Source organism: Panthera pardus, unplaced genomic scaffold (assembly GCF_024362965.1).
Source record: "Panthera pardus isolate Hobbes unplaced genomic scaffold, ASM2436296v1 HiC_scaffold_10, whole genome shotgun sequence".
Classification (NCBI taxonomy): Eukaryota; Metazoa; Chordata; class Mammalia; order Carnivora; family Felidae; genus Panthera; species Panthera pardus.
Window position 1 is genome coordinate 44,951,228 of NW_026526655.1, and position 18,432 is coordinate 44,969,659.

An 18,432-nucleotide genomic window follows, 5' to 3' on the forward strand; every position below is an offset into this window, starting at 1 on the left:
TGCTGACAGCTCAGAGCCTAGAGCCTGCTTTGGATTCTGTGTCCCCCCCCCCTCTCTGCCCCTCCCCTGCTCGTGCTCTGTCTCTCTGTCTCTAAAAAATGAATAAAACTGTTAAAAAATGTTTAAAAAAGATTCTCTCTCTCCCTTTGCCTCTCTCCACTCCTCACGTGCACCCTCTCCCAAAAACTAAAAAATAATAAAAAGAGAAGTTCCCCAAAATGAATTTGACACAAGCAAGATTTATGAACCAATGGATTGGAAAGAACCAGGTTCCAAAATCCTTGGCCTGTTCCTTATTGAAGATAGGTCCTATCTTCTACTTCCAGTAATTCTCAACAGGGCTAAGGCTGGAGGCATTTTTGGTTGTCACAATAAATAGATAGTTCTGTTCACTCTGCTGGGGTAGGGTTACTGGAAGCCAATTGAAAGGTGACACATCGAGCCACAGACTTATAAGAAGCCTACATCAGCCACCTAGAGGGTGGTCTCAGCAGCAGACAGAACTGGAAATTGCATGGAGTGGGATTTGGACCAGGCTCTAGAGTCAAATAACAAGGAGGTAAAATCAAGGAAGAGGTAATACTGTAATCTAAGTAGGTGTGTTGCATCAGGAATTCTGTCAGAAGGTGACAAGGCCTGAGATCTTGGACTAGTGTTTATAAGCAGGGCTCTGGTATCTGGAAGGGGGACTCCTGGGTCTTATCATACAGGCACTGTGGTGGGGGGGAGGAGGCAGTGTCTTAGCTTAGTTGAAAAGCATACCAGGCTGATCTCGGTCACTTAAGGGAAATGGCTGAGTCTCCCAAGCACTGTGCTGAAGATGAGTAAACCCTTTCTATCAGAGATAAGATTGGTTCTGCAGTTTAGTTTCAGCTATGGAATGTGGAGATCGGGCACCCTTGGTTCCTACAGCCAACATCACTTTGGGGATCTTGTGTAGGGCAGGGACTGGAGTAAGACAAATGAGACACATAGGTGCAGATTTTAAGGATGCACACACTCTCAGGGTGCTGCAATGAGCACCTCTTTAGATTTTCCACTCTAGGTATCTCATACACCTCACTCTGGTCTCAGCCCTGCTCTTGTATTAACTGGATCTGAACACTTCATTATTAGTGATACTATCTTACAATCTAGGTAGGGGTCAGTGTGGCTTGTGAATGACACCAGTGAAAAATGCTTCTTATACTGCCCTTGCATCTTTACTTGTCTGACAGTTAAGAAAAAGGTTGATTAAAATTATCTTAGCTTTTTCCATGACTTCTGTCACATGTTCACATGTTCTCAAAGACTAAGGATATGCTTGGGGCACCTGGGTGGCCCAGTCAGTTGAGCATCTGACTTCAGCTCAGTTCATGATCTCAAAGCTCATGAGTTCAATCCACATGTTGGGCTCTGTGCTGACAGCTCAGAGCCTGGGGTCTGCTTCGGATTCTGTGTCTTCCTCTCTCTCTGCCCCTCCCCTGCTCGTGCTCTCTCGCTCTCTCTCTCAGAAATAAATAAACATGAAAAAATTTTTAAGAAAGACTAAGGATGTGCTTAAAAAGTTCTGTTCCACATTAATGAAGAAGCAAAGTTAAACATAACCATCTCTGTGAGCTAGACTACAGTGAATGGTAGTCAATGAAATAAAGTTATGAAATGCTTAATATCTAAAGAGTCTCAAAGTGATTAGGCATTTATTGTTACCAAATTTGCATTTAGGTGCTTCTAAAACATGCAGAAATGTGTCCATCTGAGTGAATCAACAGGAACAAATAAAATCTAAATGATGTATTAGTGAAGCACATTTGTAGAGAATGCCTTCTTTATAATGCAGAGCTCTTCATAGCTGGGTATTTTTATCCTAGTTCTGACTATTAGCTATAATAAGGTTTTACAAAGCTGTACTAAAAATTTATTTATGGTAACAATGTAACTCTACCTTGGTTTTTTTTTCTTTCTTTGTGAAGCAACTACCAGGAAAATTCTATTTGTATTATCATAATGTAAACAAGCAAACAAGTTAGTTCAAGGTAGTTCAATTTACAAGTTAGCTTGTAGGTTCTGTTGTTTTAGTATTAAAAGCGCTGCTATGCTGTGGTTATTGGCTTGCCCTAGGAAAACAAAACAAAACAACACATGGATATGTGTCCATAGCTCCCAATGGTTTATAGTGGAAGTGGAGTACACAAGGCTGAGATTAAATTCCGGATGACTAAAGCCTTACTGCTGATGCTGCTGTCATCATAGGTATGGCTGCCACTGCAGTCCAGCCTGGTGGTTTAGGCCTCTTGAAAGAAGGGGTAGGGGCACCTGGGTGGCGAAGTTGAGTGTTCGCCTTTGGCTCGGGTCATGATCTTGCGGTTTGTGAGTTCAAGCCCCACGTTAGGCTCACTGCTGTCAGCCTGTCAACGCGGAGCCCGCTTCAGATCCTCTGTCCCCCTCTCTCTGCCCCTCTCCCACTTGCGCTTTCCCCAAAATAAGTAATAATAAAAAGAGAAGGGGCAGAGGATGGCTTTTGCAGAAGAATATATATAGGGGACAGGGAAAGAGGGAGGAGGAGAAAGAGTATGAAGTCAGGCAGTTAGAACTTGGGAGACTGTGTTGTTCAAATAACTGAAATTATGATCATACCACTGGTACTAATATTTGAACTAATTGTAATTTTACTTAGAGTCATGTAGATGAAGATAAAATATAACTAGGTGGGGTTCTCTATGAATGTAAGCCCGTAACTGGGCTTTTTTTCTATAAGGCACATGGTTTAATTAAAATGTTTAGTTCAACTAAAGAAATTTTTATCTCGGCATTTTCTGTTTGTTTGCTTTTTGTTTACTTTCTTTTTTATGTAATTTCAAGTTTTTATTTAAATTTCACTTAGTAAACATATAAGGTAATATTAGTTTCAGGAGTAGAATTTAGTGGTTCATCACTTACATGTAACACTCAGTGCTCATCACAACTGGTGCCCTCCTTTATATCTGTCACCCATTTAATCCAACCCCCCACCCACCGTCGTGTCCAGCAACCCTTAGTTTGTTCTCTATAGTTAAGAGTCTGTTTTATGGTTGCCTTTCTCTTTCTCTGACCACCCCCCCCATATTCACCTGTTTCATTTCTTAAATTCCACATGAGTGAAATCATATGCTATTTGTCTTTCTCTGACTGACTTGTTTGGCTTAGCATAATACACTCTAGCTCTAGCTCCATCCACTTTGTTACAAATGGCAAGATTTCATTCTTTTTGATAGCTAATATTATATATATATATATATATATATATATATATGCACACATTATATATATATGCACACATACCACGTCTTCTTTATCCATGCATCAGTCAATGGATACTTGGGCTCTTTGCATAGTTTGGCTGTTGTCGTTAATGCCGCTATAAACATCGGGGTGCATGTACCCCTTTGAATCTGTATTTTTGTATCCCTTGGGTAAATACCTAGTAGTGCAATTGCTGGATTGTAGGTAGTTGTGGGTTTTTTTATTTTTTGAGGAACCTGCACACTGTTTTCCACAGTGGCTGGACCAGTTTACATTCCCACCAACAGTACAAGAGGCTTCCTCTTTCTCTGCATCCTCGCCAACACCTCTTGTTTCTTGTGTTTTTGATTTTAGCCATTCTGACAGATATGAGGTGATATCTCATTGTAGTTTTGATTTGTATTTCACTGATGATGAGTGATGTTGAGTACCTTTTCATGTGTCTGTTGGCCATCTGAATGTCTTCTTTGGAGAATGTCTGTTCATGTCTTCTACCCATTTTTAATTGGATTATTTGTTTTTTGGGTGTTGAGTTGTAAAAGTTCTTTATATATTTTGGATAGTAACCTTTTATATGATATGTCATTTCCAAATATTTTCTCCCATTCAGTAGGTTGCCTTTTTGTTTTGTTGATGGTTTCCCTTGCAGTGCAGAAGCTTTTTATTTTGATGTAGTCCCAATAGTTCATTTTTGCTTTTAATTCCCTTGCCTCCAGTGACATGTCTAATAAGAAGTTGCTATGGCTGAGGTCAAAGAGATTGCTGACTGTATTCTCTGCTAGGATTTTGATGGTTTCCTGTCTCATACATAGGTCTTTCACCCATTTTGAATTTCTTTGTGTGTATGGTGTAAGAAAGTGGTCCAGTTTCAGCATGTAGCTGTTTAGTTTCCCAGCATCAGTTGTTGAAGAGACTGTATTTTTTCCATTGGATATTCTTTCCTGCTTTGTCAAAGATTAGTTGACCATGTAGTTGTGGGTCCATTTCTGGGGTTTCTATTCTGTCCATTGATCTATGTGTCGGTTTTTGCGCCAGTAACATAGTCTTGATGAATACAGCTTTGTAACATAGCTTAAAGTCTGGAATCATGATGTTTCCACCTTTGCTTTTCTTTTTCCAGATTGCTTTGGCTGTCTGGGGTCTTTTGTGGTTCCATACAAATTTTAGGATTGTTTGTTCTAGCTCTGTGAAAAACACTGGTAGTATTTTGATACAGATTGCATTAAATGTGTAGATTGCTTTGAGTAGTATAGACATTTTAACACTATTTGTTCTTCCAATCCATAAGCATGGAATGTTTTTCCATTTCTTTGTGTCTTCTTCAGTTTCTTTCCGAAGTGTTCTATAGTTTACAAGGTACAGAACTTTCCCTTCTTAGGTTAGGTTTATTCCTAGGTATCCTATGGTTTGGGGTGCAGTTGTAAATGGGATTGATTTTTTTATTTCTCTTTCTACTGCTTCATTATTGGTGTATAGAAATGCAACAGATTTCTGTATATTGGTTTTGTATCATGCGACTTTACTGAATTTGTGTATTAGTTCCAGCAATTTTTTGGTGGAGTTCTTCAGGTTTTTTATATAGAGTATCGTGTCATCTGGAAATAGTGAAAGTTTGACTCTTCCTTGCTAATTTGTATGCCTTTTATTTCATTTTGTTGTCTGATTGCTGAGGCTAGTTCTTCCAGTACTAAGTTAAATAACAGTGGTGGTGAGAATGGACATCCTGTTTTGTTCCTGACTGTAGAGGAAAAGCTCTCAGTTCTTCCCCCACTGAGAATGATATTAATTGTGGGTCTTTAGTATATGTCTTTTATGATATTGAGGTATGTTCCCCTATCCTTATTTTCTTGAGAGCTTTTATCAATAATGGATGCTGTACTTTCTCTAATGTTTTTTCTGCATCTGTTGGCCTGTTTTTGTTGATTTTGATGGGGTCCTCTGTGCCTCCTGGATTTGGATGTCTGTTTCCTTCCCCAGATTAAGGAAATTTTCAGCTATAATTTTCTCAAATAAACCTGTCCACTTTTTTTCTCTCTTCTTCTGGGACTTCGATGATATAAATATTATTATGCTTTACGGAGTTGCTGAGTTCCTTAGCAACTCCATATTTGTGATCTAATATTTTTCTTTCCCTCTTCTTTTTAGCTTCATTATTTTCCATAATTTTATCTTTGTTTCACTTATTGGTTCCTATGTTTCTTCCATCCTTTTGGTAATTACATTCAGTCAGTTTCAAATCTCAGTTACTGCATTTTTCATTTTGGCATGATGAGGTTTTAGGTCTTTTATCTTTGTGGTAAGGGACTCCCTGGTATCTTCTATGCCTTTCTCAAGCTCAGCTGCCTTACGATTTTTGCTTTAAATTCTGGATCAGTTGGGGCAGCTGAGTGGCTCAGTCAGTTAAGCGACCGACTTCGGCTCAGGTCATTATCTCATGGTCTGTGAGTTTGAGCCATGCATCAGGCTCTGTGCTGATAGCTCGGAGCCTGGAGCCTGCTTTGGATTCTCTGTGTCTCCCTCTCTCTCTCTCTCTCTGCCCCTACCCTGCTCATGCTGTGTCTCTCTCTCTCTCAAAAATGAATAAACATTAAAATAAAATTAAAACAATAAATTCTGGATCAGGCATATTACTTATATCTGTCTTGATGAGCTCCCTGGCTGTGACCTTTTTTGTTCTTTCTTTTGGGATGAATTCCTCTGTCTTGGCATTTTGTCTGGGTCTCTGTCTTCTTCTGTGTGTTAGGAAAACCTGTAATGTTTCCTGCTACTGAGAGTAATGGCTATATTAAGAAGAGATAATGTACTGTCCAGGGCCTGGTGCTTCAGGAAATGTCCCTGGTGTGTGCTGTGTGCACTCTGCTGCTGTGTTTTGACTGTTCTTTCCCTCAGGTTAGTCATCTGCAGAGTTTCTCCTTTTCTGCACTGGGGAATGTTTGGACCTTGGCCAGAGTGTGGCAAATTTTAACTAGGTGTTCTCTGGTCTGTTTGTTAAAAGAGACGTGATACTATCTCCACTAGAGCTAAAGCTTTGCAGAACTCTATTGTCAGTAGATGTGATGTGTGCAGGTTGGGAGGTGGAGAGGGGGTTTGTGCTCGTCCTCTAGGGGAGGGCCCCACTTCTCTGGTTCTCAGGCACACTTGTCCTAGTAAAGAAGCAACAGCAGAGTGCAGGGGGGCGGGGCTTCATGTAAGTGGTTTAAGCCACCAGTGCTGCTTGCTGAAGTTAGTTTATGTTGAGGGATGGGGGAGAGAAATGATGCCAGCCCCTTCCCTCATCCCCGGAGAGGGGAGGTCATACCTGCCCCTGTCCAAAAACCCTCCCAAAAGAGTGAACAGTCTTCCCTCCTGTGTTCCAGGTTTCCCTCAGATCCCTGCCTTCACCCTGCATCCGGGCTGTCTGGTCATGTAGCAGTGCAGTGCACTTTGGGCTCTATCTCAGGCAGGCGAGCTGAGTTTTAAAACTCCATTCTTTAGGAACCTGGTTTTGTGGGGGCCTGTGCTGATCCTTTGAGGGAGGCTCTCCCTGCAGTAGGTTTGTTGTTCCAGAACAGCAGGTTTGTTCCAGAAAGGCAGTCGCACCAAAGCTCAAGGGGGTGGATTTGGAGTATAGCACAGTCAGAGATCAGTGTACAGGTTAGCCATCCTCCGCAGGTGTCTGTGCACCTGTGCTGAGGGGCGGGGAAGGAAATGGAACCTGCCAGCTCTTTTGTCCTCAGAGAGGCAATGCCACCTCTCCCAGATGCTCTCCAAGAAGAGGGAGCCCTCTCTCCTAGTGCATCCCAGGGGATCCTCAGATCACGTCATCTGCCCCTTGGGCTATTTGCCTTCCTTCTCCACAGGAGCACTGCTCTGCCAGCCTCCACACCTGCTACAGTACGGACTTCTAAAACTCCAGTCTTTGGAGTTTAAGCTGGTTGTAAAAATTCGTGAAAATCAACCCCTTTCATTTTCCTAGTCAGTGGCTTTGGGGAAGTGTTTTCCTTGTGCCATCCCCTGTGGGCTTCTCTCTCTCTCTCTCTCTCTCTCTCTCTCTCTCTCTCTCTCTCTCTCCCATCTGTGACCAGCACTCCTTCCCCTCCACAGCACCTGTTATCTGTTTCTCCCTCAAACTATATCTCTCTGCACTTCCTACCTTCCACAATGTTGCCTCTTCTCTCTCTCTAGTTGTGCAGTTTGTTCTGTCAGTCTTCAGATGGATTTCATAGGTATTGAGGATGATTTGATACTTAGCTGTGTTTGAGGGACAAGGCAAGCCTAGGGTTCTTCTACTACTTTGCCATCTTAGCTTGGCGTGAAAATTTCTATCATGAGACTAATAAGACCCTGAACCATTCTTTCATTTATTCAATTCAGGAATTCTTTTATTAACAAATTTTGTTTTTTTGAAAAACATAAAATATTTCATAAACTTCCTAAGCATAGTAACTTAAATATTATATCCCTTGTGATATATGAAGAAGGTTACATATTAAGGAAAGAACCAGAAAGGAACCAGAAAGGAACTGGTAGGAAAAGGGTGTCCTCACTGAGAACTAAATCCTCCTGAAACCAAATATTTGAAGCTGGGGTAATATTTTATAGCCCTTTATTGGAGTGATAACCCCTGTTTCTGAGCGCTACAGTATCTCTCTCTCTCTCTCCTTTTTTACTTTTAATGCTTAGTTATTTCTGATCTTAAAATTATAAATTCTGATTAAAGGTCCTCATCATAAAAGTTTATCTGTTTCTGATTGATAAACTAAACAGAATGCAACAGCATTAACAAAAATCCTATGGCATTTCATTGTTTCTTCTTCCATGTAAATAGGAAATATTCAACACCCCAGGATAAGTAAATTCTAGTCTAAAAATGCGGAATCCTATCTTCCAAATCTGAGATAGTTCTGATTTGCTAATTCACTAGATAGTTCTAATTCATTGAGCAAGTTTCAAGAGCTCTGTGCCTCAGTTTCCTCATCTGCAAAATAAGGATAATAATAAGCACTGTCATTGTAAGATTGTTATGAAGCTCCCTAAAAGGATTACTTTAACTATAACTTGGATTAAAAGAAGAAACATAAACTAACATTGAAACTTTCTTGGATGTGGAATACTCAAAGAGAAGTTATTAATAAACTTTCCAGGAATTAGAGTTTTAAAAGCTCTTCTGTAATTTAGGGCCTAGTTCATCTAAGTTCATCTTGTGTCTAAGGACACAATCCTACGTGCCACCTGGTAAGACAAGTTTCAATATCTCCATCTCTACCTATCTCTCTCTCTCTCTCTCTCTCTCTCTCGCTCTAGCTCTCTCGCTATCTCTATCTCTATCTCTATCTCTATCTCTATCTCTATCTCTGAAGCATCAAGCATCATGGAAGCAAAAAACCCAAAAGTGAACATATACAGTTCCCAAATTAATTCATGACTATAGGGTTTTAACTTAACCTCATTATTCTTATAGTCTCAGAATAAAAGTACCAACACTATTATCAACAATATGAGTTATATTTGCCTTTGGGGAATATCTCACTAAATGTGTAGAGTTAAATTACTATGCTTTAAAGTAATTTCAAATAGTTTCTCTTGACAGATTTTTAGATAATGCTTTATGCAACTTAAAATTTTTTTATTTCCCCTTTCCTTCCCCCATGGAGGAAGGCAAACCATAAGAGACTCTTAATACAGAGAACAAACTGAGGGTTCATGGGGGCTGGGGGAGAGAGGAAAGTGGGTGATGGGCATTGAGGAGGGCACTAGTTGGGATGAGCACTGGGTTTGTATGGAAGCCAATTTGACAATAAATTATATTTAAAAAATAATAAAATAAATTTTTTTTATTAAAAAAAATTTTAATGTTTTTCTGAGAGAGAGAGAGACAGAGCATGAGCATGGGAGGGACAGAGAGAGAGAGAGGGAGACACAGACTCCAAAGCAGGCTCCAAGCTCCGAGCTATCAGCACAGAGCCTGACATGGAGCTTGAACTCACAAACCATGAGATCATGACCTGAGCCGAAGTCAGAGGCTTAACTGACTGAGCCACTCAGGTGCCCCTAAAATTTTTTTTATATTTATGTAAAAATTTACATGGTTCCAAAGTAAATACACAAAACAAGTTATATTCAGGGAAGTTTAGCTGCTTCTATTCCTGCTTTTTCCATTTTATTTCCCACCTCACTCTATAGACAATCATTACTTTTTTTATTAAAAAATTAAAGTATAATTTTACAATTTTTAGTGGCCTGTCCTATGAATTTAAACAAATGTGTGTAGTCATATGACCACTTCAATCAAGATACACAAAAGTTCGTTTACTCTAGTGAATTCCCTGCGCTCCATCACCAGCTTGTGGCAACCACTTGTCTATTTTTTGTCCTAGTTTTGCCTTTGAAGAATGTCCCATAAATGGACTTGTTCATATATTCTTTTGAGCCTTCTTTCACTTAGAAAAGACATTTAAGATTTACTCATGATGTTGTGTGTATCAGTAAAGTGTTTTTTTTTATTGATGAGTCATATTTCATTGTATGAATGTAATATAGCTTATTTATGTATTCCTAGTTGAGTGAGATTTGGGTTACTTTCAGTTTTAGGTGATTACAAATAAAGCTTCTGTAAATATTCACAAAAAGGTTTTTGTGTGAGTGTAGATTTCATTTCACTTGAGTAAATATTTCGTTGTTGTATTTGCTAGGTTATATGGTAATTGTGTCTTTAACCTTATAAGAAACCATTTTCCAAAGTGGCTGTAACATTTTATGTTCTTACCAGCAATGTATGAGAGTCCCACTTGCTCAGCATCCTTGTCAACAATTGATATTATTTTTTATTTTAGCCACTTATTACTTATTTATAGCCATTTATTGTTTCTATTAGCAATTCTAATAAGTATGTGGTAGTATGCCATTGTGGTTTAATTTGCATTTCTTTAATGGATAGTGATGTCCAATATATTTTTCCATATTTTTATAGGTCATCTGTATATCTTTTTTGGTATTGTGCCTACTCTAATCTTTTGTTTATTTTACGTTGGGTTGTATGTGTCTTATTATTGAGTTTTGAGTGTTTTTTTTTTTTAATATATATTCTGAATACAAGACCTGTGTCAAATATGTGATTTGCAAATAGTTTCTCCCGGTTTAAGATTTACTTTTTAATTCTTAAAAATGTCTTTCAAAGAGTTCAAGGTCTTAATTTTAATTAAGTCCAATTTTCAACTTATTTTTTCTAGAAATGTAATAGTTTGAGATTTTACATTTGTCTTATAATTCATTTTGAGTCAGTTTTTTGTAATGGGCATGAAGTATGAATCAAGCTTCTTCTTTTTTTTTTGGTATGGATATCCAAATGTTCCAGTACCATTTGTTGAAAGCTATCTGTATTCTGAATTACCTTTAAAATCTTGTAAAAAATCAATTGTTCATATACATGTGAATCTATTACTGACTCTCAATTTTATTCCATTAATCTAAATATACTTCCTCTGGTACCACCCTGTTCTTTCTTCTTCAGAAACCACTCAGACTGCATCCTCTCCCTCTTACTACCCCAAAGGAAGAGAGAAGAACAGTCATCAGTGGCAGAAGACAGTTGCAGAAACTAACACCTAGAGCTGCTCAGGAGTAAACACTACACCTTCTCCTTGTGTCCCACTGTCTTGATTACTGTAGGTCTACAGCAAGACTTGAAGTGGCCTTGCTATAAGATGAGTTCTCTAATTTTATTCTTCTTTATTAAAATCATCTTGGGGTTGCCTGGGTGGCTCAGTCAGTTAAGCATCTAACTTCGGCTCAGGTCATGATGTCACGGTTTCTGAGTTTGAGCCCCGTGTTGGGCTCTGTGCTGACAGCTCAGAGCCTGGAGCCTGCTTCAGATTCTGTGTCTCCCCCTCTCTCTGCCCCTCCCATGCTCATGCTCTGTCTCTCAATAGTAAATAAATGTTAAAAAATTTTTTTACATTGTCTTGGCTATTGTAATTTCTTTGCTTTTCCATATATATTTTAAAACCAACTTGTTGATCTTTACCAAAACCTCTACTGGGATTTTGATTAGAATTGCTTTGAATCTATAGATCCTGAACAAGATTAAGAATTGACGTATTGCCAATATTGAGTCTTCAATTCCATAATCACAGTGTATATTTCCATTGACTTAGGTCTTTTTTACTTATGTCATCAGTATTTTCTGTTTTTCCATATACATAGCTTGTACCTATTTAGCAATTCATACCTTTGCACCTATTTATGCCTAGATATTTTATGGTTTTTGGTGGCATTGTAAATGGTAGTTTTTGGTTGATATTTTACTTTCCAATTGATCATTGCTAGTATATGGAAATATGGTCGATTTTGTAAATTAATCTTGTGTTTTCTGACCTTACTAAACTCACTTATTGGTTCTAGAAATATTTTTGTAGCTACTTCAGGATTTTTTACATAGAAAATTATTTTGTCTGTCTGTGAATAAACAGTTTTATTTCTTTTTCTTGTCTTTTTTTTTTTTTTTTTTTGAGAGAAACACAGAATGAGCAGGCGAGGGACAGAGAGAGAGAGGTAGAGAGAGAATCCAAAGCAATTTGGGGCTTGAACTTATGAATTGCGAGATCATAACCTAAGCCAAAACCAAGAGCTGGACATTTAACCGACTGAGCCACCCAGGTGCCCCATTTCTTTTTCTTGTCTTATGGCACTGGCTAGAACCTCTAGTATGGTGTTGACTAGGAGTGGTGGGAACACACATCTTTGCCTTGTTCCTAATCTTAGTGGGGGAAACAGTCAGTCATTTACCATTAAATGTGATATTAACTGTAGGAATTTTTGTAGATTTTTTTTTATCAGATTGAGAAAGTTGAAAGTTTGTTGAATGGATATTGAATTTTATCAGATTCTTTCTTTGAGGGGATCATATGGTGTTTCTTTAGACTGTTGTTATGATGAATTACATTTCTAAATGTTAAGCCAGTCTTATATCCCTGGGATAAGTTCTACTTGGTTATGATGTATTACCTTTTAATATGCTTTTAATGCAATTTACTAGTATTTTTTTAAGATTAAAAAAAACTAGGTTCATGAGTGCTGCTGGCCTGAAGCTATATTTTCTTTGCAATGTATTTTTTTCCTGATTTTAGTATCAAGGTAATGCTGGCCTCATAATATCAGTTGGGAAGTATTCCTTCCTTTCTGTATTTTGGAAGAGTTTGTATAATATTAATATTATTTCTCCTATTAATGCTATGTAGAATTTGCCAGTGATGTTATCTATGCCTGGAGTTTTCTTTGTTAGACAGTTTAAAAAAACTATTATTTTAATTTCTTTAATATATATAGGACTGTTCAAATTATATATTTCTTCTTGAGTTTTGTCTTTTCTTTTCAAGGAGTTTCATCCTTTAGGCCTTTGTCTTTCCCCCAGGCCTGCACCATGAGGAATGCTTGCTCAGATCTCTTGCCTTGCATCAAATCTTACTTGTGAGTGCTGGTGGTTGTGAACTTCCCTTGTATTTATGGCTTCCAGAGGTTCTATACTCTCATTCTAGATCACATTTGCCTTTTAGCAATTCATTGACATTTTAGCTGGATTCTTCATCTTGACTTGAATGGTGTCTGGTGCGGTCTCTTCTTGTTCTTCATTGATTTTCACTAGATACTTGTTCTTTATCCTAGCAACCACCAAAAACAACTTTGCAAAGAAATAGCATCATCAAACAAAATATAGTGTGACCTAATGTTGAAATGGAATACCTTGAGTGACTAATTCAAGCCATGTCCCCAACAGATGTCATGTATCACCATTTTCCTCAAAAAAGGAAAATATCCTACAATGTCCCTGTGAGTTCACTTTGACACCCTGGGGCACCTTGGGAATCCTAGGCCTTGACTATAGTCATTATGAACAATTTAAAAATCTATTACCTATAATCACCTCCATTTCCAGGTTAACCTTCTTCAAATTTAACAACCATGTTCTACTTTTTGAACACATCAGTATAGTCACACATCATTTCTCATTTTCTCCTTTTTTTATTTCAAGTTGTTATTTAAATTCTAGTTGGTTAACATATAGTATAATATTAGTTTTAGGAGTAGAATTTGGTGATTCATCACTTAAGTATAACACCTGAACACAGACAGCAACCTCTATGACATTGGCTATAGCAGCTTCTTCCTAGACATGTGTCTGGAGACAAGGGAAACAAAAGCAAAAATGACCTATTGGAACTTCATCAAGATAAAAAGCTCTACACATCAGAGGAAACAATCAACAAAACTAAAGGCAGCCTATGAATGGGAGACGATACTTGCAAATGATAAAGGGTTAGTATCCAGAATCTAAGAACTTATAAAACTCAACACCCAAAAAATAAATAATCCATTAAGAACTGGGCAGAAGACATGAATAGACACTTTTTTTCCAAAGAAGACATCCACATGGCTAACAGACACATGAAAAGATGCTCAACATCATTCATCTTCAGGGAAATGCAAATCAAAACCACAATGAGATAGCACCTCACACCTGTCAGAATGGCTAAAATTAACACATGAAACATTTCTTTTTTTAATTACCATTCTTCTACCATTTTGTGCCCCCAGAAGTCAACTCTGAGTCTATTCTATTAGGTTACAAAATCACCAACCATCTTCTTAGTTCCTTAACTGTGTAATCACTTTTTTGGTCCAGTGGAAAACAGTACTTTTCTTATCTCTATTGACAGGTCTCAAAACTTCTAAACTTAACATTTGAAAAACTAAATTAAAAAAAATGTTAATACCTTGTTCCATATAACCAGCATGACAGCACTGAATGCAAAGTTGGGAAGAAATGTGCAGTTGCACACTATAGATATAAAAAGCCAAAGAGCATAGATAGTAGTAAAATATAGTTAAAAAATTAGGATGTGATGAATTTTTAGTACTTACTGACTATTTTAAATGTAATTTATTTAATGGTAAATTTACATACATTAATTTTAAATAATGGTCATATTTAAAAACCAGCTTATGAAAGTCCAGAAAATTTAACAATCAGATAGATTGAACTGGCTCCAGCCCCTGATCTTCCTGAGCAAAATTTTTAGTTATAAAATTAAAGGCTCGGGGCGCCTGGGTGGCTCAGTCGGTTAAGCGTCCGACTTCAGCTCAGGTCATGATCTCGTGGTTCACGAGTTCGAGCCCCGCGTCGGGCTCTGCGCTGACAGCTCGGAGCCTGGAGCCTGCTTCCGATTCTGTGTCTCCCTCTTTCTCTGACCCTCCCCCCATTCATGCTCTGTCTCTCTCTGTCTCAAAAATAAATAAACGTTAAAAAAATTTTAAAAAAATTAAATTAAATTAAATTAAAAGCTCAAAGGGCATGGGAATTTTTTGATTCATATTCATTTTGTCCGGTTGTTGTTACTTCTTAAATTTTACTTTATGGTTATTATTGCTCTGGATTTCTATTTTATTTATTTATTTTTATTAAAAATTTTTTTAATATTTATTTATTTTTGAAGGAGAGACAGAGTGTGAACAGGGGAGGGGCAGAGAGAGAGGGAGACACAGAATCTGAAGCAGGTTCCAGGCTCTGAGCTGTCAGCACAGAGCCCAACGCGAAGCCTCTAACTCATGAGCCGTGAGATCATGACCAGAGCCAAAGTCAGATGTTTAACCAGCTGAGCCACCCAGGCACCCCTCTTGATTTATATTTTAATGTTTGATTGCCTGTTGGAGTTTCAAGTTGGCCATAGTTAGACTACACTACATATATTGGTAAATGAGAGAAATTATAGCTTTTTCCACTCCTTCCCCCACCCCACAGAGGAAAGTTTTTAAACATTATTAATACATCACTGTCTATCTAGGATAAAATTTAAAAGTGAAATAAAAAGCTATGCCTAAAGAAATGTTTGTGACCGAATTATTAATTGCAAAAAACTCCTAAAAATACTTAAAATTATAAGTCAGGGCTAGTTAATAATTTATGGTTTTATCTCTGTGAAACACTATCAGTCATTGTAATACACATAAAGTGTCTAGAAACATGGACTAGTGTAGAGACATAAAACAATGTTGAATGAAAGTTTTGTAATTACGTGAAAATTTTATATAGAGAGGGATAAAAATTGGTATTGTCACAGAAAAATTTTAAATGTTTTTTAGGTGAGGGCACATTATATCCAGAAATTATTTTAGTTTCAATGATTATTTATTTATTTATTGAATGTTTATTTATTTATTTTGAGAGAGAGAGAGTGTGCATGATCAGGGGAGGGGTAGAGAGAGAGTGAGAGAGAGAATCCCAAGCAAGCTGTATGCTCAGTGCGCATCCCGATGTAAGGCTTGATCTCATGACCGTGAAATCATGACCTGATTCAAAATCAAGAGTCAGATGCTTAACTGAGCCACCCAGGCACCCCACTCATTTATTTTATATATTGAATCCAACATATTTTCTTGAACTCTAGGTAAAGTCTTTTGCATTCATATCTTGTTACAATGCTCTTTTGAAGAGGTCAATTGTGAGACTAAGAAAACTTATGTGATCTTGGCAGAAACAGTATATAGTGATCTTGAAAACTAAAATACTAACTCTAATAATAGTAAATTTAAAAAATGTTTATTTATTTGGAGAGAGGGAGGGCAGCAAGCAGGGAGGGGCAGAGAGAGAGAGAGAATCCCAAGCAGACTCCATGCTCTCAGGAGGAATTATTTATTATTATTTGTAAATGTTCATGTCAAGGCATGCAAGATGTATTCTTGTTAGCGAGACTAAAGTTATAATGTAAGCATAATGTATGAAGTCAAGGGGAATGTACACATTGATAAAAGAGCATTTGCAGACAGCCTTAAATTAGCAGTTGGGAAAGCAAGTAACTTAAGTGGCAGCATGTATGGCATTATGGAATAGGAAATGAGTGGAGCTGTGGCACCAAAAAGACCTAGTTTTGCATCTAACCTCCCTACTGACTTTCTTGCTGTGTGAACTTAGGCAAGTTAAACTCTTTAAATGTAAGTCTTTTCCTCTGGGATATGGGCATAATACCTCCTACTTAATAGTGTATTTTTAAACATTGAAAATATCTCAAAGAACCCAGCACTGAATAATTCCTCAATTATTGTCAACATGTTTTGAATTATTTTATTAATTTTTTGTGTAAGATTTTAAGAAATAATTTATATATTTAGCACTTAGAACATTTAATTAACATTTTAAGTAATATGCCCTACCCATATATGCATGTATATACAAACACAGTTATGTAATATATAAATTAGGTATCCATAGATAATTTGTACACATTATTTTATGTTCAGCCTTTTTAAAAAACAAAGCTATTTAAATATAGGGTTTTCATGTACCAACAATGTCTACATACATATGTATTTCATATAATTATGATTTTTCTTGCTTATATGTCTGCCACTAGGTTGATATATCACAGTTTCCTTAATCATTTTAGGCATGTTTTGCTTTCATGAACAATACTACTTTATCATTCATGGGATTATTGACTACTATACACCCACATATGGTACCTAATATAGCCATATACCCCATGAGTTATTTTCAACTTAGGCTTGAATTCCAGCTGAGTTATTTACTGGACAAATCACCAAATCCTTTGAAACTTCAGTTTCACCTGTAAAATGGAGGTGAAAATAGCCTTACCACATAGAGTTGGGTGAGAACTAATCATTCAAAGCACTTAACATGGCAACTGGAAAATGGTTGCCATTGCTGTCATCATCATTCTTGTTGTTTTTGCTCAAAACCATTTAATGACTTTGATAAAATAAGAAATCCTTTACATGACCTACAAGGTCCCACCTATGGCTGTAGACTCACTTCCACCACTCATTTCCTTCTATATACTCTTGTTTAATTGTTTTTTTTCTTACAACAAAGCAATCTGCCCAGCACCCCAAGACCTTTACTCATTCTGGTGCAGAGTACTCTGTCATTCTTTTCAGTGTTAACTCCTATTCCTTTCTTTAGATTTTGGTTTAAATGTAAGATCCAGAGATATTTTTCCTGACCTTTTGATTTAAATTAGGCTCCCTTTGTCTTTTTCCCATTTACAGTGGTTGGTAACTATGCATTTATTTGTGTGATTACTTGTTTAGCTTACCTCCATGAGGGCAGAGACTGTGCCTATTTCTTCTGGCACATAGATCACTATTAAATGTTTGCCAAAAGTACAAGTAAATAGTTCTATTTTCTAACCAACCAGAATATTATACTTGTAACAGCGGGGATTTGGAAAAAAGACAGGTTGGTGGGGAAAGAAGGCATATATTTAAAAAATAAAATTCTCCAGGGAGAACCTAGAGCCTCCAAAACAAATTATGAGTGTGGGTTTTTAAATAATCAACCAAAGTGTTTCAGGTACAATGGAGGAGATTTGATACACCAATATGACTTCTAGGAAAATATAACCTAGATTTTAAAAGCAACTTAAAAGCTTTCTTAAAAAAATTCTGTGTTGCTGTAATTAATGTATTTGAAAAACACAGTATGTAGAAGGGACAAGAAAAGTCAGAAAGAATAGACTAGTCCACACAATTGCAAATGTATTTGTCATTTTTATTGTGCAACTGGAAAGCGGTTGAATTCTAGTGTTTCTGTACTTAATAGCAAAGGATCATGTGTATGTAATAAGATTTCAGGGTCTTTTTTTATAGCAGAGAGAGTGAGATAACATAATTTTGCCAGGCATTTCTATTATTTATTGGAATTATTGGTTTTTCTAATATAAAATTAAGTTGAATAACAAATTGAAGGTAATAAGGATGATGTTATTGGAATAGAAAAAAGATTTATCTATAATCTTTATTTTCAAGATCAATTGTTTATTATAATCTATTTTTATTACCAAATGAATGTAATTGGAAATGTTATGTGTAGTGTTAATTTTTCTTCCTAGTAACCAAAATATGATGAGACACTTAAGCAATGATTATAATGAGTTCTCATTTATCTACTCCAATGAAACCACTTAAAAGTAATCAGGAATGATTAATCCAACTGCACCACTAAAGTAACTTGCTTTCATATTTTGCATTTGAATGTGTGCATGTAAATAACAACAGCTAAATTTACTGGTACTTAACACTATAGACCAGGCACTGATGTAAGAACTTTACATATTTTAACTCACTTAATCCTTACAACAATGCTATGAGGGGTAAGTGCAATTAGTATTTTTAAGAGAATAT

General features: G+C 36.9%; 1 pseudogene; it reads right to left on the minus strand.

Annotated features, from left to right (window-relative positions):
• Window positions 1-10,752: 10,752 nt before the first annotated feature.
• LOC128772820 (small nucleolar RNA U3) lies at window positions 10,753-10,935 on the minus strand (annotated as a pseudogene).
• Between the last annotated feature and the right edge of the window lie 7,497 nt (window positions 10,936-18,432).